At 36.9% G+C, this 23,695-nt stretch overlaps 1 long non-coding RNA gene across 1 annotated transcript; it reads left to right on the top strand.

The window, feature by feature from the left end:
* Positions 1-2,971: 2,971 nt before the first annotated feature.
* On the top strand, positions 2,972-12,299 carry LOC139193679 (uncharacterized). Its single transcript, XR_011578046.1, has 9 exons — positions 2,972-3,149; positions 3,233-3,392; positions 3,498-3,566; positions 4,265-4,323; positions 9,609-9,779; positions 9,863-10,022; positions 10,128-10,196; positions 10,895-10,953; positions 11,990-12,299. It is a non-coding gene; the product is annotated as an uncharacterized lncRNA (long non-coding RNA).
* The last annotated feature ends 11,396 nt before the right edge of the window (positions 12,300-23,695 follow it).

The following is a 23,695-nucleotide window of genomic DNA, read 5'->3' as shown; positions in this document are numbered from 1 at the left end:
TGCACCTCCTTAAACAATAAAAGGGTGGTTGACTCCAAGTGCGAGATTTGAGTTGGGGAATGTCAAATCTGCGGAGAAATGTGGTGAAAACGCCTCAGCCTCGATGATTGGTCCGGATGGTTGAGATTGTCTCGGGCTGACTTGGGCAGCTTGGGAAACCATGAGAGTAGGCTGGGCTGCGGGGGCAGGCTGGATCACTGGGGCAGGCTGGGCTACAAGAGCAGGCTGGATCACGGGAGCAGGCTGCTCAATGCGCGGTGCATGTGAATGCGAGACTTGGGCTTGGGTCCACGTAAACTTGGATGGCACGGCTTGGATCGTGGTCTTGGTTCCGTGAGCCTTGAATGGCATGGCTCGGGCCGTGGTGAAGGCTCTATGGACCTCGCCACGAGTGGCTACCGAAGTAGCCACCGCGGTGGTTCCCATGGTGGCCGTGGTGAAGGCGCCATGTACCTTGCCGTGGGTGGCTACCGAGGTAGCCACCACGGTGGTTCCCATGGTGGAAACTCGTGGTGATGATGTCGCTCCCCTTATTGTCGCATTTTGCCTCACGGATCTCCGCAATCCCATTTCTTGAATATTAGGATTTTCACTTGTGGAATTTTCTAAATTTCTAGCCATTATATTTTTCTTATACGTTTTATCAAAGAACCTTTGCAAGTAAAAAATTCTATAAATAAGAACGTATGAAAAATATTCAAATGGACTAGAAAACAAAGAAAAAACCTTTTTGCGCGAGAGTCTTTTACGAGTATGGATAACAACTCTCAATGAAAGCACCAATTTGTGGATATAAATTTTCTCCTCTTCGATCTTGGACGATTTTGCACCTACAAAACAACTAGCACCTTAGGTTAAGGCCAAAAGCCTCACGCGCCCACGATGAATGGGGGGGGGGCTTTGGCCGAAGAACCTCCGATGCCAAGGTTAGAATTTTAGAGAGAAATAGTGTTTAGAGTGTTTGGAATTTTTGCAAGAGGATTGGAATGAGTGTTTGGTAAAAATGGGTGACTATTTATAGGACTAGGTTGGTCCACTTTTCCAAGAAAGTGGCCGGCCACTTTGTATGTTTTTTGGTGAGTTTGTGATGTAATTAGCCAATTTATTGGCTTAATTAAATATGAGAAAAATAAATGGTAAGTTACCAAATTGAATGACTAGCTTTATTTGGGTAATAAGGTGGAGAAAATCAGAAAAGGTATGGAGCAAAGGGAGGTGGCCGGTTTTGTCTACTAATTTGGGCCACTTTATTGACAATTAGGAGATTAATTGAGTTGATCCCCTAATTAATCAATTATTTATGATTTTAAAGGATGATTTTAGGAGATATGGGAAGAATATATTATTTAGATAATTAATTAACTAAATAATATATTAGAGAAATTAAGTTTTGGAAATAATTACCTAAAATGAGATAGTTTGGAATTGGTTACCTCTTTTGGAGCATTTTTGAATTGGTTGAGGATGATTACCCACTACTTGCGCGTAGGAATCCCGTTATACCTCAAGGGTATTTTTGTCTTCTTTTGTCCCAAAGTCCACGTGTCACTTTATGATCGTTTTTGGCTCCACACTTGGCATGTGGGAGTGGTAGTTATTTTGAAAAGAAAATCTTCAAACATTTGTAACTTACTGGTTGGTCAAAGATACAATAACTAAGATTTAACAGTTAAAATTTTTAAAATATAGAATATTTAAAATATCATAGATCAAATTTTATTTGTAATTTTGCTAATTTGATTTGCATAATCCTTTCATTCTTCCCCTTTGTTTGATTTCCATTTTACATCCATTGTATCTGAATGGGTTTTCAATAATATAATGTCATCCTTGCTTCAAAAAAATCATATCTTCTATATATAAAGCCAACACAAAAGGTGAATAGTGATTTTGGTGTCACCAAGATTCAACAAAAATATTTGGACAAAAATGCCCCCCAAGACAAAAACTTCAAAGGCATCCCAAAATAATGCATCAAATAAGGCTGGGGCATTTTCATTATTTTAATAGTGCTTTTTTAATAATTAATTTTTTGGTACATTATTTTTTTAAGTGAACTTTAACGAAAAGCTCCTGATCTTGTTCACTTTAACGAAAAACCACATTTTTACACTAAAAAGTCAATCATGGTACTATTCACTTTATCCTTTATTTTGTCTTTATCGTTGAAGCTCAAAGCTTTTAAGCCATTTTCATTAGTTTTTTTTTTAATTAGTGCCTTACAATGGGCTAGCAATAATGTGATTCAATTTATCTATTTTTAAACACGTTCAAAACATCTTAAGAGGGGTGTAATGCAGGTTATAAAAAAGGTATTTCGTATGCAGATAATAATGTGATTAAAAAAGTTGTCAAATGAATTTTTTTTTTTAACAAATGGTATTGTCTACACTAAGGGGGATGAGGTGGACTTAACCTCACAATGGGCTAGCAATAATGTGATTTAATCAGTTGTTTATTAAATATTATTTTCTCAAATTTTAAACATGTTCAAAACATCTTAAGAGGCGTGTAATGTTGATTATAAAAAATGTCTTTCGTACACGGATAATAATGTGATTAAATTAATTGTCAAATGATTGTTTTTTATTAAACAAACGATATTATCTACATTAAAGGGGAGTGGTGTGGACTTAGCCTCACAATGGGCTAGTAATAATGTGATTCAATCAATTGTTTATTAAATATTATTATCTCTATTCTTAATGTAAATTCTATAGAGACCGATTTTATTATGTGAATTTATGTCACAGCCCGTCCCGGAATTATTAATTCCGAGGACGTGAGATGACCAATGTGACCTTAAACGGGATTAAGGTGTGTAAATGTATGACATTTGTTTTACTTTAAGATCCTAAACTAGGGTTAGATTTATATTTGTATGTGTTAATTTGTGCTTGGACTTAGGTAGGGCCTCCTACCCTGAATTCCCTCCCTAAAACCCGTAACCTTTCTTCTCTCTTCTTCTTCCATTTCAGATTTTCACTCTCTCTCTCTTCCTCAGCTCTTCCTCAGAAACTCTCACTCTCTCTCTTCTTCTCGAACGCACGGGCAACCACCAAGAACCACCACAATCTTGTACCAACGTTCCATTTAAGACCACCATCGTGATCCTGGGGACTTCACGAGCACGGGGATACCAATTTCAGGTAAGTTTCATTTCGAAAAACCCTAGTTCTAAAGACCCCGTGAATGTGTACTGTTCATGATCTTTGAAGTGGTTGTGTTTTAGGCCAAAATAAGGTCATAGCAAGCTTAGTGAGGTCCCAAGGAAGCTCGGAGTGCTTCGTTGGAAGTTTTTGGACGTAAGAACACGGAGATCGACAAGTTCAAAGTTTGGCCGGAGCTTTCGAGGCGTTTTCCGGCGAATCCCCGGAGAGTTAGAAGTCGAGGTAGGTATCAATCTCTTCGTCTCGTCAAGTACTACAACTTTCCTTTTTGTTTCACTCAATTTCGTTGAGTATTGAAGAAGTTATACTCATTTGAAAAATACCCAGTTTCCGGCGACCTCCGAGGCTTTCGAGGCAGTTTCCGGCCAAACCACGGAGAACTAGGTGTTGTGCAAGGTACCATTCTCTTTGTCTCTTCAAGGGCTACAACTTTCGTTTTTGAATCACTTGATTTCGTTGAGAAATGACAAAGTTATGGCAATTTGAAAAACTGCCCGGAAAACGGCCGCCGGAAAAACCAGTCCGGCGACCCAAGGAAGAAGAAGGTGCTACAGTAAAAATAAAAAATAAAAATAAAATTATTTTAAAAATATGTCGACGTCCGTGACGTCGAGTAGATCACTGTGGTATATTCATATACCTAAATTGAACACCGTATGAGAAAGTTATTGAAGATTGTTGGTTAGGTGTTCAAATAACGTTTTATAGTTTTCACATTTAGGTGAAAATGTGAATTGATGATCCGACCGTTGGATCGTCACCAAACTTTGATACGTTGTAATACGTAATATTTGAGGATTATTGGAACTTACGGATTGGGAATCCGAGTTACGGATCTTCCGGAATTGGAATTGTAAGTCCATAATATAAAATGTTAACCGTCACTTAGTTTTGGAAATTGACGGAGATCCGACCGTTGGATGGTAATGAAATTTTAGGATGTTGTCCTAGAGGTATAATGTGGACCTCTGGAAGTTATGGATTTAAAATCTGAGTGGCAGATCTTCCGGATCGATCAACGTAGTGACGTATTTTATATAAGTTATGTATTCTATCGATATGAATTCTGAGCCTGGATTTGATTACTATTCTAGGCGGCGATCGTCATGACGCCTTGATGTGTGGTGCTAGGGAGTTGTTGGACGAACTCCAGGTGAGTGGGCAGTTTTGTTTTCCGTATATATATATACTTGACGTTTCCCAGAAATTGAATTGAAATGAAAATATGTTTAAAATGAAATGCATATGAGTTATGTGGAAAAACGGGAAGTGAAATACCATGCATAGAATTGATATGAAAAGTATATAGAAATGTGAGTTGAAATGCCATGCATGAATTAATATATGATGCATATGTATGAATTGGTGCGGTGGACGCACATGTAAGAATTGATTTATGATGCATATGTATGAATTGGTGCGGTGGACGCACAGGTAAGAATTGAGTTATGATGCATATGTATGAATTGGTGCGGTGGACGCACAGGTAAGAATTGATTTATGATGCATATGTATGAAATGGTGCGGTGGACGCACAGATGAGTATTTAATTACTGTTATGATGATGATGATATATATTGAGCTCAAATCCTGCACCATGGTTTAGTGCTTATAGTATTCACCGCATCGCACGCTCGCCTTGGATCCAAGTAGATGCTAGTCGTACAGTCCACGCGGAGTGGGTACGACAGACCAGTCGCGAGAGTGTTAGTGAGATTCCGACTGGTGGGTGACCTTAGATTATGTGCACAGATGATTTATGAGAAGCACTAGAGCGTAACTTGTGTGCAGAAGGCCGGACGGGTCACAGAGGTGACTCCGGTAGAGTGATAATGATAGATTTTGAGCTCTAGGTTCAACCGTACAGGGCTATTAGAGGGCCTACGGTTGATTACTTTCTTGCACCTGATATGATTATGTTGATGCATTCATACCTTATTACTGTTGAGATGATGTGGCATGGCATAATTAATATGAGAAATGTTGAGATGATGTGGCATGGCATAATTATATGAAAATGTTGAGTTAATGAATTGAAGTATTGAGAATATATATGTATATTTATATTTTACATTTCTGGGAAAGTATACAGGTTTTACGGAGAGGGGTTACAACGTTTTGATAAATGTTTGGATTTGGAAAAGAATTGTTTTACTGACCCACTCAATTTTGGTTTTGCGCCCCTCCAGGTTCAGGAATCACAAAGGTGTGGTGACTACGAGGAATTCGACGGTGTTCTGACAGATTGGACAAAATTAGGACTCACCTTCGGGTGTATCAATTTAAATTGTATCTTAAAGCTTCCGTACTGTGCAAATGGTTACGTCACTCTCACGTGACGGCCAGCATGCCCTCCTTCGGGACGGGGTGTGTCAGTTGGTATCAGAGCATGGTTGCAATCTTGGACATCTTGAGAAGTTCTAGTGAATTCTGTCAGAACTACACCGCCTCGTAGCAAGCCACGTAGTTAGAGGAATTTAGTCTCCCTAATATAGCGGTTTTGGGAGAAACTATTATTATGGTGATTCAGTCTATTATAAAAAGGGACATTTTAAGACGGGATATGAGTCGAATTTGAATCACCTTATGAAATGATGAACTTGAGGGAGCGAAGTAACGGTTTAACCATTTGGAAAAGATGTTTCAGATTATGCAAGTCAAAGGAAATTTCCTTCTGACAAGGGGTCGAGACGACTACCTGGTTTTGGTTATGAATTTGTATCCTGGTGGAAACAGGAGTATGAATTGTTGTCACCAGAGGAATCAGTCGATTGAGAATTGTTTAAGGACTTGTTTAAAGGAAAAGTTTATCCCTCCGGCATTTATCGATGGTAGTAAACAAGAGTTTACAAATATGAGACAAGGAAGGTGATGATCGAGGGATATTATAGAAAGTTTTCAGACTTGCCTCGTTTCATCCAGATATTGTTGTTAATTTGGTGGAGGTGTTATGTTGTTTTAAGTTGGGTGGCAAAAAGGGAAGTGGTATTTTGGGTGACCACTATCCATTGTACTTCTTACCAGGAATATACGAGATGTTGTTGAATCTTGAGGACTCTGAGAACATGAGCAACGAGAATAAAGAAGAATAAGAAATGAATGGGAATTAAAAGAAGACGATAAAGTTAATGATTCGTCATATCAAGAATATAGAAAGATTTAGAGCTTTGAAAGAAGTGAAGCTAGAGTTAATTCTTCTAGCTGAGGTTTTAATGTCGCTGGTCAGAATAAAAGTGATGGATATACTGGTAATCCCAGATATTTGAGACAAGGTGTCTCGAGTAAAGGAAATGTACCTTGTGCTGCAGGTACAAAAATTAACACTTTGGGAAGTGTGAAATTAATGAATGTGTTTATGTGAACAGAGGGGACACAGAATTGTGAATCGTCCCTAGAATCAGTTGTACTCAATAATTTTCCATGATATCACAGTGTCGATTCAGAAGAGTTATAAACTTAGTAGTTTGGTCGGATTGACTGTGAGTACAGAGAGATTTGATGAGTTATATGTTCAGCCGTACAGGCCACGAGAAGTGGATTCGATTGACACATGCGAAATTTGTGAGTTATAGGCTCGGCCGTACCGACCACGCGGAGTGGATCCGGCCGACGTATTATTGAGATAAGAGTTGAATCAACCGTATTGATCATTCTAGTTGACTTCGGCTGATATATTTCTTATTATGTATGTTATTACCTTGAGAGTAGTAAATAAATGTAGTTGAGATGAGTGTATGTATTTTGCATTGAGTGACAAAATAGTAATGTTATATCTTTGAGAGTGGTTGCCTACTTATCGAGACAACGATGATTTATCAGTATTGCGGGCTGCAGACCGTAATATTAATAACTCATTCGTGGATTCGTTAAGCAAGCAAACCGGTAGATTATTTTATGTTAGTATTGTACTTATTTGGAATGCTTAATAATAATAGAATATATATTGTATCAGTTAATTCTGTTCCATTAGATTGGTTGGTTATAATTGTGACAAGACGGAATGTTACGGGAAACCAGTACTTTCCATCGATCTGGATGACCAGAGATTACTTTTGTAAGTATGCAAAGTGGATTGAGTTCAGCCATTATTTATGCTGTGAGAGCAAAGAGATTGTTTTCGAAAGGCTGTAAAAAAATACTTAGCTCATGTGGTGCTAAATGATGTTGTTTGGAGTAGTGTGAATAATGTCGAAAGAGTTAGACTTTTCTTGATGTCTTCCTTGAAAGTATACCTGGATTGCCTTCAGGCAGAGATATGAGGTTCATTATTGATTTGTTGCCAGGTATAAATTTATATTGGAGATTGGTTCAGGATGAGTTAAGGGAATTGGAAATTCAGTTGAGAGAATTGGTTGATAAAAGTTTTATTCAACCTAGTACAACACTTTTGAGGAGCCCAGTTTGTTGGTGAGGAAGAAAAATGGATCTTGAGACTGTTCATTGATTATAGACAATGGAGTCGGGTAACGATTGAGAACCGTTATCCATGGTGATGTACTGATGTTTATTTAACCAGCTCAGAAGTAATTGCGAAGATTCAAAGATTGAATTGAGATCTGGTTACTACCAATTGAATATTATAAGTGACATTGATCATAAGATGGTTTTCTGGACTCGTTATAGTCTTTATGAAGTTTGGTGATGCTATATGGATACTCATGCTATTTTATGAGTTATTGGATGAAGTATTCCAATAATGCCTTGATAAATAGATATCATTTTCATTGAAGATATTCTGGTATACTCTAAGCCTAGAGCAGAGCATGTAAACGTATTAAGTCGGTGAAGCAAAGATTAAGAGAACGTTGGTTGTATGCTAAGTTTAGCAAATGCGAATGTTGGATGAATCAAGTGGCATTCTGAGATTGGTTATATCTGCTTAAGGTATTCAAATGAATTCTTAAAAGGCAGCAGAATTGAGAATTTGGAACAACCACAAGCCATAATTGAGATTCGGAAATTCTTAACTTATCAGGCTATTTTGGATGGTTGTGAAAGAATTTTTAGTCATTGTTTTGTCATTGATGAGACTGTTGAGAAAGGAGGTTATGTATGAGTGGGAAGGAAATTGTGAGCAAAGGATTCAACAAACTGAAGTATTTCCTCACTCATGCACGTATTTTAGTAATCCCAGAGAATAATGGTAATCATAAATTTTTAGTGATGTTTCTTGAATGGTATTGGATGCATGTTGATGCAAATGTTAGGGTGATTGCATACGTTTCACGATAAATGGAACCTCATGAGATGAATTACCCTACGGGTGACTTGGAAGTCATGATTACCATTCTTGCTGTGAAGTTATGAAGGCATTATATTTGGTAAGAATGCAAGATTTTTACGAATCCAAAAAGTCTTCAATATCCATTACTTGGAAGGATTTTGATATGAGGCAGCGAAAGTGAATTGTATTGCTTAATGAACATGATTGTACGATCAGGGTGATCGTAAAGTTTGTTCTAGCTCAAGCACTTGGCGAGAAGACTACAGTAAGATTAATGTCTGGCACGTTTGCCAAGATTATCTTCTTGTGGATTGGAAACCAACTAAAGTAAAGTTAAGAATGGAAGATCGAGAAGAAGTTATACTTGTTAAGTAACAAGTTAGTACATTTACTCCAGTGTTGAGTAACAACCTTTCCCAGACAGTGCAACACTACTTATTTGTTTTATGGAAAAGAGAATTGGATTACGGAACTGCTAAGTTTCTTAAGTATGTTGGTTGTGCAGTTTCCGAAGTAACGCCATAAGGACCATGAAATGTGTCACGTGAGTCGGTTTTTGATGACTTGTGAATGGAATGTTTCTGGGTAGAGAAAGATTCGATCAAGAAAGAGTTTTAGTAGACCCTGAGACTATGGATGAGTCTCCTCAAAGTATTCAGGTGATTAAGTTAACCTGAAGTAACCAGGAATGGCAAAAGAGATCAACAGATGGATATGCCACTAATCGAGTGTGTAAGGTAAATGGTTTGATATTTTTGGAAAATTCACCGCGAACAGAAATGACGAGAATTAGAAAAAGAAGGTCCTAAGAATTAAGACAGAGTAAGTAGTAAAAGCTTTGTGAAGGAAATCATTCAGTAGAAAATTACATGGGAGACAGAAGAACGGATGAGAGTTATGTATCCGAGACTATTTTATGAGTTTTGATGTTCTGGTTGGTGATTGGAATTTCGGGGACGAAATTCTATAAGGAGGGGAGATTGTCACAGCCCGTCCCGGAATTATTAATTCCGAGGACGTGAGATGACCAATGTGACCTTAAACGGGATTAAGGTGTGTAAATGTATGACATTTGTTTTACTTTAAGATCCTAAACTAGGGTTAGATTTATATTTGTATGTGTTAATTTGTGCTTGGACTTAGGTAGGGCCTCCTACCCTGAATTCCCTCCCTAAAACCCGTAACCTTTCTTCTCTCTTCTTCTTCCATTTCAGATTTTCACTCTCTCTCTCTTCCTCAGCTCTTCCTCAGAAACTCTCACTCTCTCTCTTCTTCTCGAACGCACGGGCAACCACCAAGAACCACCACAATCTTGTACCAACGTTCCATTTAAGACCACCATCGTGATCCTGGGGACTTCACGAGCACGGGGATACCAATTTCAGGTAAGTTTCATTTCGAAAAACCCTAGTTCTAAAGACCCCGTGAATGTGTACTGTTCATGATCTTTGAAGTGGTTGTGTTTTAGGCCAAAATAAGGTCATAGCAAGCTTAGTGAGGTCCCAAGGAAGCTCGGAGTGCTTCGTTGGAAGTTTTTGGACGTAAGAACACGGAGATCGACAAGTTCAAAGTTTGGCCGGAGCTTTCGAGGCGTTTTCCGGCGAATCCCCGGAGAGTTAGAAGTCGAGGTAGGTATCAATCTCTTCGTCTCGTCAAGTACTACAACTTTCCTTTTTGTTTCACTCAATTTCGTTGAGTATTGAAGAAGTTATACTCATTTGAAAAATACCCAGTTTCCGGCGACCTCCGAGGCTTTCGAGGCAGTTTCCGGCCAAACCACGGAGAACTAGGTGTTGTGCAAGGTACCATTCTCTTTGTCTCTTCAAGGGCTACAACTTTCGTTTTTGAATCACTTGATTTCGTTGAGAAATGACAAAGTTATGGCAATTTGAAAAACTGCCCGGAAAACGGCCGCCGGAAAAACCAGTCCGGCGACCCAAGGAAGAAGAAGGTGCTACAGTAAAAATAAAAAATAAAAATAAAATTATTTTAAAAATATGTCGACGTCCGTGACGTCGAGTAGATCACTGTGGTATATTCATATACCTAAATTGAACACCGTATGAGAAAGTTATTGAAGATTGTTGGTTAGGTGTTCAAATAACGTTTTATAGTTTTCACATTTAGGTGAAAATGTGAATTGATGATCCGACCGTTGGATCGTCACCAAACTTTGATACGTTGTAATACGTAATATTTGAGGATTATTGGAACTTACGGATTGGGAATCCGAGTTACGGATCTTCCGGAATTGGAATTGTAAGTCCATAATATAAAATGTTAACCGTCACTTAGTTTTGGAAATTGACGGAGATCCGACCGTTGGATGGTAATGAAATTTTAGGATGTTGTCCTAGAGGTATAATGTGGACCTCTGGAAGTTATGGATTTAAAATCTGAGTGGCAGATCTTCCGGATCGATCAACGTAGTGACGTATTTTATATAAGTTATGTATTCTATCGATATGAATTCTGAGCCTGGATTTGATTACTATTCTAGGCGGCGATCGTCATGACGCCTTGATGTGTGGTGCTAGGGAGTTGTTGGACGAACTCCAGGTGAGTGGGCAGTTTTGTTTTCCGTATATATATATACTTGACGTTTCCCAGAAATTGAATTGAAATGAAAATATGTTTAAAATGAAATGCATATGAGTTATGTGGAAAAACGGGAAGTGAAATACCATGCATAGAATTGATATGAAAAGTATATAGAAATGTGAGTTGAAATGCCATGCATGAATTAATATATGATGCATATGTATGAATTGGTGCGGTGGACGCACATGTAAGAATTGATTTATGATGCATATGTATGAATTGGTGCGGTGGACGCACAGGTAAGAATTGAGTTATGATGCATATGTATGAATTGGTGCGGTGGACGCACAGGTAAGAATTGATTTATGATGCATATGTATGAAATGGTGCGGTGGACGCACAGATGAGTATTTAATTACTGTTATGATGATGATGATATATATTGAGCTCAAATCCTGCACCATGGTTTAGTGCTTATAGTATTCACCGCATCGCACGCTCGCCTTGGATCCAAGTAGATGCTAGTCGTACAGTCCACGCGGAGTGGGTACGACAGACCAGTCGCGAGAGTGTTAGTGAGATTCCGACTGGTGGGTGACCTTAGATTATGTGCACAGATGATTTATGAGAAGCACTAGAGCGTAACTTGTGTGCAGAAGGCCGGACGGGTCACAGAGGTGACTCCGGTAGAGTGATAATGATAGATTTTGAGCTCTAGGTTCAACCGTACAGGGCTATTAGAGGGCCTACGGTTGATTACTTTCTTGCACCTGATATGATTATGTTGATGCATTCATACCTTATTACTGTTGAGATGATGTGGCATGGCATAATTAATATGAGAAATGTTGAGATGATGTGGCATGGCATAATTATATGAAAATGTTGAGTTAATGAATTGAAGTATTGAGAATATATATGTATATTTATATTTTACATTTCTGGGAAAGTATACAGGTTTTACGGAGAGGGGTTACAACGTTTTGATAAATGTTTGGATTTGGAAAAGAATTGTTTTACTGACCCACTCAATTTTGGTTTTGCGCCCCTCCAGGTTCAGGAATCACAAAGGTGTGGTGACTACGAGGAATTCGACGGTGTTCTGACAGATTGGACAAAATTAGGACTCACCTTCGGGTGTATCAATTTAAATTGTATCTTAAAGCTTCCGTACTGTGCAAATGGTTACGTCACTCTCACGTGACGGCCAGCATGCCCTCCTTCGGGACGGGGTGTGTCAATTTAGCTGCTTTCATTGGTTTATATGGGGTTTCTTCTAGCATGATCTAACATTATTCATGTACTTCAAATATTTGACTTTCCTTTTGTCAATTTGCTCATATAAATACATTTAAAACGTGTAAGTCGTGCGTAGTACACTAAGATTCAAAAAATGTCTTATGCACGTGCGTAAGCGTGTGCATGAAGGCTAGTACGTTATTAATTAAAACGCTTTAATTTTGTTGGTTTGTCCGTACTTAATTGTAGTTACACACTAAGAACAACACCATCCAGCTATCTAGAATGGATTTTTAACGAAAATTAAGTATGGACAAAAAATGTAGGTTAAGCCTAAACACTTTAAGTGACTCAGTGGTAAGGGTGCAGATTGCGGCTCCTTAATAAACAAAAAAATGTGAAAGGTTCCGAGTTCGATGCTCCGAACTAGTGAGTCTGCTTGACCTTGGCCACGGGCAAGATGAAAGTCCCTATAACCTCTTCGGGCCCGAACATAGTGAATAACCGTAGATTACTACCAGTTGTCTCATTTTTTAAAGAAAAAACAAACACTTCAAGTACCTTTTGATTTCTGTTTCTCCCCCACCACTTCTTATCAAAAAAACAAAAAAAAAAAAAAAATGCATGCACAAATATATAGTGGACACCTTTATATCCAACTTAATTTTCAAAAGAGAAACCTATCTGTACTCGAATTGTGTCTGTGAAATGGACACCTTAGTTTTGATAAGAAAGGATTGACCATTTCTCATCCATGACCATTTCGTTCAAAGAATGGAAATAGATGAGTCGGGTGGTGTTTCAATTTCATTGGTTAATCCATGATTTGTAGAGATTGATGATATTATCCTTTTTAAAATAAGATGTGATTTGAGTTTTAGTTTCATTTTTTTTATAGTTGAGAACAAAAGGAGGGAACGTGGATTTTCATATTGAGTATGACTTCGTAAATACTTGATAATAACATTAGTTTTACAGAATGAAATAATTATAAAAGGTCTCTAACTGGCTAATATACATCTCATTTAGTCACTGTTATACCTTTAATCACCCCACTAGTTACCGATAAAACCTTTTAGTGGTCACCTAATTTTGTACAACTAAGGTCATTGTTTGTTTCCATTTTTTTTTTCACTAGGGTTTAGCCGGCAAGTGTTTTGGGCTCCATCTGAAACTCAATAGCTAAATGTACACTTGGTATTTTTTTATACGATAATATATTTACACTAAAGAGTGGAGAAAATAAATTGGCATCGAACTTATGAAATTAATTAAACCTTTAATCTTAAGCTTCAAGAGTTTGCTTGAATACTTTAGAAATTAATTAAACAAATGCATTGTTACAAACCTACTATATATAAAACACTAAATAGTAGTAAATACTGGACCTCATGCAATGTACTGCGGAACCCAAACCAAATCACACTTTGTTTTCAGTTATCCGAGGCTAAATTCGGGGACGTCAGATTTGTAGGGTTGAAATAACAACAACAATACATTCATGCATGTCTGCAGAAATTGCATTCAATAATCACGGGTTAAATAAAATTTTCCCAATTATGCTTCTTAATTCGGCACTGCACTAAATACTATTCTAATACTATTTAGTTCAAGTCAAGCCAATCCAACTTGGCACTTCAATATTCGTATACTGCTTAGCCCAATTCAAGACAGTCCAACTTAATCTCCTAAGCTAGTCCATTCCTAACTAAAAATGTGAAGAAACCGTGCCTAGCAGTGTGACCCAAGACAATGTTATCGATCTCTTTGATAATATAATACTGATCTGAACAAGAATTTATATGATGCTGTGACCATTCCGCTACGTTATTATATTTCCATTTTATATGATAAATAAGAGATTCTATTCGCCAACTAACTATCGCGATATATGAAAATGCAAATAATTAGACCAAAAAAGATTGTGTACCTGCAGTTTAAGCTAATTAAGCACTAATCACGTGCACAAGAAAAACAGAATTAATGTGTATAGGGAAAGAATATGAGAACATGATGTTTTCTCGTTTTTGCTGGAAGTTGTCGACCTTTTTAGTATCTTTCAGTTTAAAGTCAAAAGAAAAATCTGGCATGTGTCGGTAGATTTAACTGGCAAAAGTTTGCTGATTTCGTTAGTGTTAATGTTAGGTTTTAGATTCAAGTGCCTCGTGATATAGTTTAGCTGAGAACTTTCTAATAATAGATGTTTCTTAGTAATGTTTTATACAATTACTAACACAATGGAAAACTACTCTTTAATTTGAATGAATTGCGAAGATTACTAGTCGTTGAGGTATTTACCGATTTACTACTATTGAAATTTTAAATAAATGTCAAAATCTTTTTATTTGAACGAGATTCATTCTTTCTTAATTATAAATTTAGGATTAAGTACCTAAAATACCGTAATCTTTTAGTGTCATTTTAAATTGATCTCAACATTTTTAAACATTTCAAACAAAGTAACAAACCAATTGAAAATGCTACATCCGTTTCGCCCCAGTTAATTTTTTAACATAGATTATATTCAGAACCCACCAATTAGAAATATCATTGTCAACATTAATATTAGTTGGCTCAAAATCTGAATTTCAAACGTAGTTTACATAATATGGCACCCCATGATCAAATAGGTATTGATTGAATCGAAAATGGACACAAATTGAAATTACACTAGGAGGGCAATCTCCTAGCAGAGAAGAGGGTTAACAAATCAGTTAGGGGTTCAAGAGCCTGTTTCTGCTCATGTGATTTCCTCATTCACCGATTCTTGGCTTGTAAAACTTTCAATTCTTCTTTGTGGGCAGTGAATATGGTGGTGGCTGCATCATGATGGTCCATACTATTTCAGCAACCTCCATGACCTTCTTCTCGACATTGATGGCTTGAGTTATAGGGTGGAGTTGGTGGTTTTGTGTTGGGTTAGGAGGTGATGGCATGATGGGGAATGGTGGTGACCATTAGTTGGTGGAGGTTATGCTTCCATCACTAGTAGAAAAAACCATTTGTGCGACAAAACTTTATGTTAAGACATAAAACTCGTCGTGTAAAATAGGTTAGCGCGACGAAGGTAACATTCCGTCGCTCAAACCGGTTGGAAATAATTTAATGGGACAAACATGTTAAGCGACGTCACGTTTCGTCACACAAAAGTAGCTTAAGCAACAAAAAAAACTCATCGTTGCGTAAAGGTTCGCAGAAAAACGTGCAAATGCCTGTATTTGTGGCGCCAAAAAAGCATGACAAATTTTTCGTCGTGCAAAGGTTCTATCAGTTGTTTGGTCAAAGTGTTGAATGCAATATTTACTCCATGGTTTTGCGCAAAGTAGTCTGAATTCTTTTAAATAGCCAGTTTCGCTCTCTCTCTTCACAATTCAATCCGAAAACTCTTTACTTTCACCAAATTATTATTCCAATTTTTGTTTGTTTTTCCGTACACGATGGCGGACTCTAGTGGTACTTCATCAAAGAGAGTTCAGGGCAAAGGTTCTGAGAAAGGTAATACATACTAAATTTTGTTAGTTGTTCAATTAATTAAATATTTAAGTAGACTAATATAAGTTTTTATTTTGTTGGTATACAAGAAAAAGAAGAAAGTTGCGACATGCGTTCGATACACTTCTTCAACTAAGAACCGCTACGAATCACTTATGCAGAATTAGTAGGATATCAGAAGTCGGATATGGTGAAAAAGTTTAGGGACGACGTTGGGGTATTGGTGTGTGACAGATGCGAAGTGAATTGGGAGTCTTGGAGAGACATCCCCAAGGAGATAAAGATGGTCATGATCGATGCATTAGCATTACGTGTAAATTTTTAATTAGTTAAATAATAATTTAGTTCTTTAGATAAAAAATAATGGTGATATGTATAATTTATTTATTTTTGCTTATCAACTTGATTGGGACATTGACAAAAGTGACACAAATATGATGAAGTGCATCAACGTTGTGTTCAAGTATCCTTGTTGGGAGTTGAAGTTTGATGTTGAACGTGATGCAGAGCGACATGGAGTGGTTGGATCAGCGGACGATCAGAATAGTTTTTTTTTAAATTTTTTATTAGTCTATTTATGGTTTATTAAATAATGACACCGAATTATTATTAATTTGGAAGAATAAATTTATATAGACTGTATTTATTTTGTTTCGTTTTGAGAACAGATTTCCAAAATATTATAATATTGACATTATTTTGTTGAGAAACTGTTTTCGAGATGAAATAAAATAAATATTTTCAATTAATCGGGCAAGGCTTTATGCGACAAAAACACTGTGAAACAGTCAGTTAACGTTTAAGGCGTTGTATTTACAGCGCATTACCACTTAATTACGTGATGAAATTTTGATCGTGCATAACGTTGAGGGATGAGACTTCGTCACGCAAAGCGATGGTCAATGGCATTAAAGTCGTGGCATTTATTGCTTATTCTTTTCGTACTTTGTGTGACGAAGGTTTCGTCGCTCAAAGGTTATGCGCGACGAAGGCTTCGTCGGGTAAAGTGTTACGTGTTCTTTATAAGCACAAACTGTTTTGCAATTTTCTTCACATTTTTTTGTACATTTGATGGCTGATAATAAGGATAGTAGGAGAGCGGCAGTCCAGGATCAATCGTGGAAAGAAACAGCACACCGTCCAGGCCCCATGATATGACGTAATATGTGGAGTTTGTGAATTTGATTCGTTTAGCAATGCAAAACAATTGTCCTACTGCTGAGTGGCGCTCTTGGAAATTTGTGTCGGAGGACGTGAAGAAGACTATGATGGATCAACTATTCGTAAGTGCGACAAATGTTGAAAATAATTAATTTTGTGAAATTGTGTTTTTATATGTTGTAAATTATTTGCATATATGTGTAACAGTGTAACTATACTCTTGATGATACGAATGAAGAGTAGATGAAGTTGATGGAGGAGGCGTTGAACAAGGGTTATAAGTAGTGGCGTTATGATGTGGAGCGGAATGGAGGACCAGCAGAGTAGTTTTAAATTTATATTTTTTAGGACAATATTTATTTTTAAGGTTTTAATTTAAGTTATGTATTTGAACTTAATTAACCTTTAATTCATGTTTTGTTTTTTAAATAATTGAATTGTTTAATTTACTTTATTTAAAATTTCTATTATTTTTAGAATAAATATTATAATTGAATAAGTCTTTCTAATTATGAAATTTGCGTAAATATAGGTTATAAAGATCTATGTTTACGTAAATTTCATAATTATAATGAACTACGTATTTGTTCTTCACTAAACATTTTGCGCAACGAAACATTCAACACAATAAGTATGTGAGACGAATTACTTATTCGTCCTGTACATATCCAACCACAATGAAGTGTTTGTTGCATAAAGGCCGTAAAATACGTGGTTAAATTTACCGCCAAATTTCAAATCTATACGTTTTGAGCGACGTAACATTCGTCGAATAAGGGTGAAATCAAAGGGCGACGACTCCGGAGTTTTGCGTGACAAAGCTTTTGTTGTGCAAGATTTTTACTCCAGACGGTCAGTTTTTTGAGTTAGAGGATTCAATGCTATTGAATTAGAGAATTAGTGTGGCATTTGCTGAGGGGTTTTGTGCGACGAAGCTTTCGTCGTGCAAGGTGGCCAAGGTTCCTATAAATAACCAATTTCGATTTCCATATTTCTCAAATCTTTTTTCAGGATTACAATTCCAATTGTTATTCAAATTTAAGCACGATTGCCGACTCAGGTGCTCGTTCGTCGAAGAAGATGGAGGGCGAGAGTTCCGGAAAAGGTAATACCCACTAAATTAACTTCTTTAATATAATTTTTTTTAGTAGGCAAGAAAAAAAAGAGCTGCGCTTGTGGTTCGATATAGTTTTGGAGGGAGCCGCTACTATTCAATTATGAAGAATTGATGGGAATTGAAAAGTTGGATATATGCAACAAGTTTATGCACGATGTGCGGGTATTATTGCGTGACAAATGCAGTGCGGATTGGGAGTCTTGGAGAGCCGTCCCCGAGGCGATAAAGACGCACTTGGTCAATGTGTTAGAGCCTGATTGGGACATTGACCAAAGTGACCCAAATTTGATGAAGTGCATCGACAACATTTTCAAATCATCTTTTCAGGAGTGGAAGTTTGATGTTGAACGTGAGACAGAACTGAATCGAATACCAAAACCACCAACAGCGTAATAGAATTTTATTCATGTTTAATTAAATAATAACATTTGGGTTTTAAGTTTGTATTTATGAACGTTACTTTTTAATATGCAATTTTAAAGTTTTTGTTGAATAAAATATTATTGTAATAAACGATTATATTTATTAAATATGCATGAATATTTAATTAATTTAAAAATTTGTAGATTTGTTCGGGTGTAATTTAATACTTTGTTTATTAAGTCTGTATGTAATTTAAAATGAATAAAGTAATAAATGAAAAAAAAGGGTATTTTAAAGCCAAAAAAAAAAAAAAAAAAATAGCAACAAAAAAGTAATTTTGTTGCTCAAAGTGGAATTGTGCGATGCTACACTATTGTCGCACAAAGGTTATTAGAAAACGTGGGACTGACCATGAGTTGTCGGCAGAACATGGAATGCATATGTTTAATGCAACGAATGTTTCGTCACTCATGGTGGGTAAAAAAAGGTGGTAAAGGAGAACATATTTGGCGCCATATATTCTAATGCACAGATTTTATGGAATGAATGCTTCGTCGCACAAGAGTGAAATTTAATTCAGCTTCCCAGACGCAGAGAGGCAGAAACTGCAAATTTATTGTAGCTCTGCCTCTCCTCCCTCAACTCACTATTTCTTCTCTCCCTTAGCTCTATCACTCGGTCTCGTGCTTCTGCTCTTCATCACCTATATATCATTTGGTAAGCAAATTTACTTTCAATATATATATATATATTTTTTGAAATTACACAAAGAAACTAACAAAATTAAATTTGTTGTGTGTAGGTGTTTTTTTAACGACTATCGGTGATGAACGCATTAAGAGGTATATATTCTTCGACTATTTCATTAACATTAAATGAAGTTTATTTAAGGAATTGTTATTGGCACTCCAAATTCCTCATTTTACACTCCAAACTTTCTATATTTAGAAAGAAAAATACACTTGTGAGGAGTGTAGAATGAGATTTTTGGAGTGTCAATAACACTTCCCTTTATTTATTTGTTTTTTAGCATTTATGTGATACAATTTATTTGTATGCAAACATTTTTGTACGAAGATAAGTATTAACTTTGTGCATTATTTTCATGAAAACTTAGTTTCCCATTTGAAAATTAGTTTGATTTTGCACATGGATGCGAAATCATGACTACAATCCAATTAATTCTTGAATTGTCCCAATTTTTGGACAGTTTGGGAATGCACAATTATGTGTTATAGTTTGCGGTTCACATATTAGATTTCGATAAGGAGAAATTTGGTAGCATGCTTGTGTGTTCTTCGAGTGCTGCGTACGTATTTAGTACATATGTGCTTGACTTGAAGAACTGCAGGGATATGCTGCCAAATTTTTTCAACGTCGAAATCTAATATGATAGAGCTGTAAAATACGACCTGTAGCCATGCATTCGTGAATGGGATATGAGCCTTACCGGAGGCATAAGGTGGCATGTTATAATTGAAGTGTTTGTAACCATTGTGGTTTTGTTTTTTTCGCAAGCAATATGGACATACAATGGATACAGAATCCTAACAGATGTGCAGACGAATACTTGGATGGAATAAATTAATTCATTGATTTCACAATGGCACACAACTAGGGTTCACCTCTAATGCAGTGTTCGTGTAGGAACTGTAACAATTCAATGGTTGAGTATTATGAAAATGTTGAATACCATTTAGTACGACATGGTATGATGGAGATGTATACCACTTAGAATCATCATGGGGAATGATTAGTACATCCTTTTCTTCACATGTGACCCCATTAGTTGAGGCAGTTGAATCTTATGTTGATCCAAACGAACAAATTATGGATATCCTAGATGATGTTTTTCCAGACACCTCGACCAATTTTGATTAGGAAGGGGGAGATGACCTCCTTCAAAGCATGGATAGTGGAGCCTTTAAAAGTTATGAAAAACTATTAAAAAGTGCCAAACAAGAATTATACTCGGGTTGCGAGGATTTTTCGATACTGACGACTATTGTGGAGTTGATGCATGGAAAAATAAAATTTCGTATGTCCAATCAGTGCTTTGATTATTTTTTAGGCCTTTTCAAGAGGATGCTTCCAAAGGACAATTGTTTGCCTAAAGATCACAAAAGTGCAAAAAAGGTGTTGAATGGTATATGATTGGGCTATGAAAAAATTCACGTGTGTAAAAATAATTGTGTGTTGTTTTAGAAGGAGAATGAAGCGCTACATAAATGCCTTATGTGCAAAGAGTCAAGGTTTAAAATGACAGCTCAAAACAGAACAACAAAGATTTCACAAAAAGTTATGCGTTATCTTCCAATAAAGCCCAAGCTTCAGTGTTTGTATATGTCGACGTATACTACTAACGACATGACATTGCATAAGGACAGACGGGTGGATGATGATTTGATGAGGCATCCAGCTGATTGTGAGGCATGGAAAAAGTTTGATCGTTTGTACCCTAATTTTGCACGAGAGCCACGAAACATCAGATTGGGGCTGGCCATAGATGAATTTAATCCGTTCGGAGTATTAAACCAAAACCACAACACTTGGCCAATCTTCACAATTCCGTACAATTTACCGCCTTGGAAATGCATGAAGAAAGAGTATATGATGATGACTATGTTGATAACTAGGATCCAAGCAAGTCTATTGATGTTTATTTGTGGCTGTTGGTAGATGAGCTGAAAGATTTATGGGAAAATGGAGTTTCGACATACAATAAATCAACTGGGCAGATGTTCACCTTGCGAGCAGCAATGATATGGACTATAAACGATTTTCCCGCATATGCTATAATGTTCGGGTAAAGTACTAAGGGTTATTTGGCATGCCCAGTTTGCAAGGAGGACACAACATCTTCTTGGTATGCCGGAGTTTGCTAACTAGGGCATGGTTTCCGTGGGACCACGAGTGGTGTTAGAACGAGACAACATTCTTTGATGGAACAAAGATTCAGCCAAGACCTAGAGAATGGTCCAAAGAAAATATTTTAGTGCACTTGAATTGTTTGGATTTTGGTCTGTTTGGCAAATCGGTAAATAAAACCAAACCAGACACCCATTTAAACTAGACACAAATTAGTATGTTGTTTAAGCTACCGTACTAGTCAAAATTGAAACTGCACCATAACCTCGATGTTATGCATGTTGAGAAGAATGTGTTTGATACACTAGGTAGAACTATATTAGACATTGAGGGAAAGACGAAAGACACGATAAAAAATTGCATCGATTTGGAGCGAATGGGAATAAGGCCACGTTTTTGAATGACGAAGGAGAGTGAGATAGCTAGAAAAGTGCTAGCTTTTTTTTTTCTAGTAAAACCGAAGAAGAGGAAAGAGTTTTAAAAGTTTCTATCCTCCGTAAATTTCCAGATGGGTATGCTTCAAATATCGAACGATGTGCAAATGTAGATGAGGGAAAATTTTATGGGTTTAAGACTCACGATTGTCATGTCACTGCAACGTTTGCTCCCGATCAGTATTTGACACCTATTGCCAGAAGATATGGTGAAGTCGATTTTTTTCTTAATTATCTACTAGGACGTTGCGAAAGTCACGTGTATAACAGTTACGCATTGGCATTGTTGAAGTCCTATGCAATTTTGAACAAATATTTCCTCCTTCTTTCTTTATAAGCATGATCCACATGATGATTCACTTGCCAGATAAGACATTACTTGTCGGACCCGTCAATTATCGATGGATGTATCCAATCGAAAGGTATAAAGTCCTTAGTCATTAATTAAATCATGATCAATTGACGATTTAACTTATTTGAATCATCAAAATTTTATTTTTGCAGATTTCTAGGTAAGTTAAAAAAGAGTGTAAGGAACAGGGTAAAGCCCAAATGATCAATTGTGGAGGCTTGGGTGGCATTTGAGACAGATACGTTTTGTGCTATGTACTTACAAGATGTTGCGATGGCGTTCAATTGACCACACCGTAATATTGACGGTGGTGTGAGAAGGCAAAAACTATTCGTGTTTGCCCAAATCATGCAACCATTTGGTGAACCAGTACAAGGTGATTTGTTCACCGAAAGAGACATAAGAGTAGCTCATTGGTTTGTACTTAACAATTGCGACGAGATAATTGAATACTTGGATGAGCATAAAGAATTGATGAAGCGGGAACATCCTTCTCATTTATATGTCGTGAAGTACCGTGACCTGTTTCCTCGTTGGTTTCGCGAACAAGTAAGTTGTTTAGGTCTTTTTTGTTGCTTTTGTCCTAACATATAATTGCATGTCAGTTGTCTTAAAATTGGTAAAACCAACATATGATTTTTTTGATATAAATTAGGTGAAAAAACTGAAGGAAACCAATTGTCCCACGTATATTGATGGATTATACGACTTGGCTATCGGACCTCTAAGCGCGGAACTATACTCAGGATGTCTTGTGAACGGCATAAAATTCTTGGAAGCTGACCATGATGACAAGCTTCATACTCAAAACAGCGGTGTGCATGTCCTATAAGCGGGAGATATTGCAGACATTGATTTCTATGGCAAACTAACAAGTGTGGTCTAATTGCTTTACAAAGACCGTTGTCAAGTCATCATTTTTAGTGTCGTTGGTTCGATGCAGACCCTAGTAGGAATGTGAGTGTTAAACAGGATGATGGTTTACTATCGGTGAACATTACCCGATGTTGGTACAATGAAGACCCGTACATTTTGGCAACTATGGCCAAACAAATTTTCTACATCGATGATCCAAAGGCTGGGAGGGGATGGAAATTTGTTTAGAGGATTGATCACAGAAAGGTGTATAATATTCCGAACCAAGATCCTAACGACACCGAAGATGACGACAACTTTGCCAAACAACTCCTCGAAACTTCGACACAAATTGGTGCAGAAACACTTCGAGATACTAATATTGTCCAAGAACCATTTCAGGTAGTTGAAGGTCCTCAAATTGAAATTCCTATAGACTCAATTACAATTGATCTTGGAAGTCTCCTAAGATACAATCCACCTGAGGGCGCAGATGATGTACCAATGGATGAGGATGAATGGGATACTGAAAGTGATCAAAGTAAAGACAGTGATATTTATTGTACCGAGGATGAGAATTAAGGACTTTTGACTTATATGCAATGAAATTAAGTGTATTTAATTTTTTTGCATATAAACAAATTTTAATTTATTAAATTTGTAATTAGATAAAGGATTTAAAAAAAAAAAAACAAATTAAAGTCAATTCAAAGCGACGAACAGGAGAAAGTCGTCACGCATAACGTAATAGCGCGAGGAAAACAAGAAAATTCGTCGCTCAAGGTAGGTTTGCGCTACGCAAGGGATGCATTCGTCGCATTTGGTGGTTTGCGCGATGCAACAAGTTCAGTTCGTTGCAGAAGGTCTTCAAAATTTCCC

Source organism: Malus domestica, chromosome 17, assembly GCF_042453785.1.
Source record: "Malus domestica chromosome 17, GDT2T_hap1".
Lineage (NCBI taxonomy): Eukaryota > Viridiplantae > Streptophyta > Magnoliopsida > Rosales > Rosaceae > Malus > Malus domestica.
Note: the sequence above shows the minus strand (reverse complement) of the source record. Positions and strands in the feature narration are given on the sequence as shown.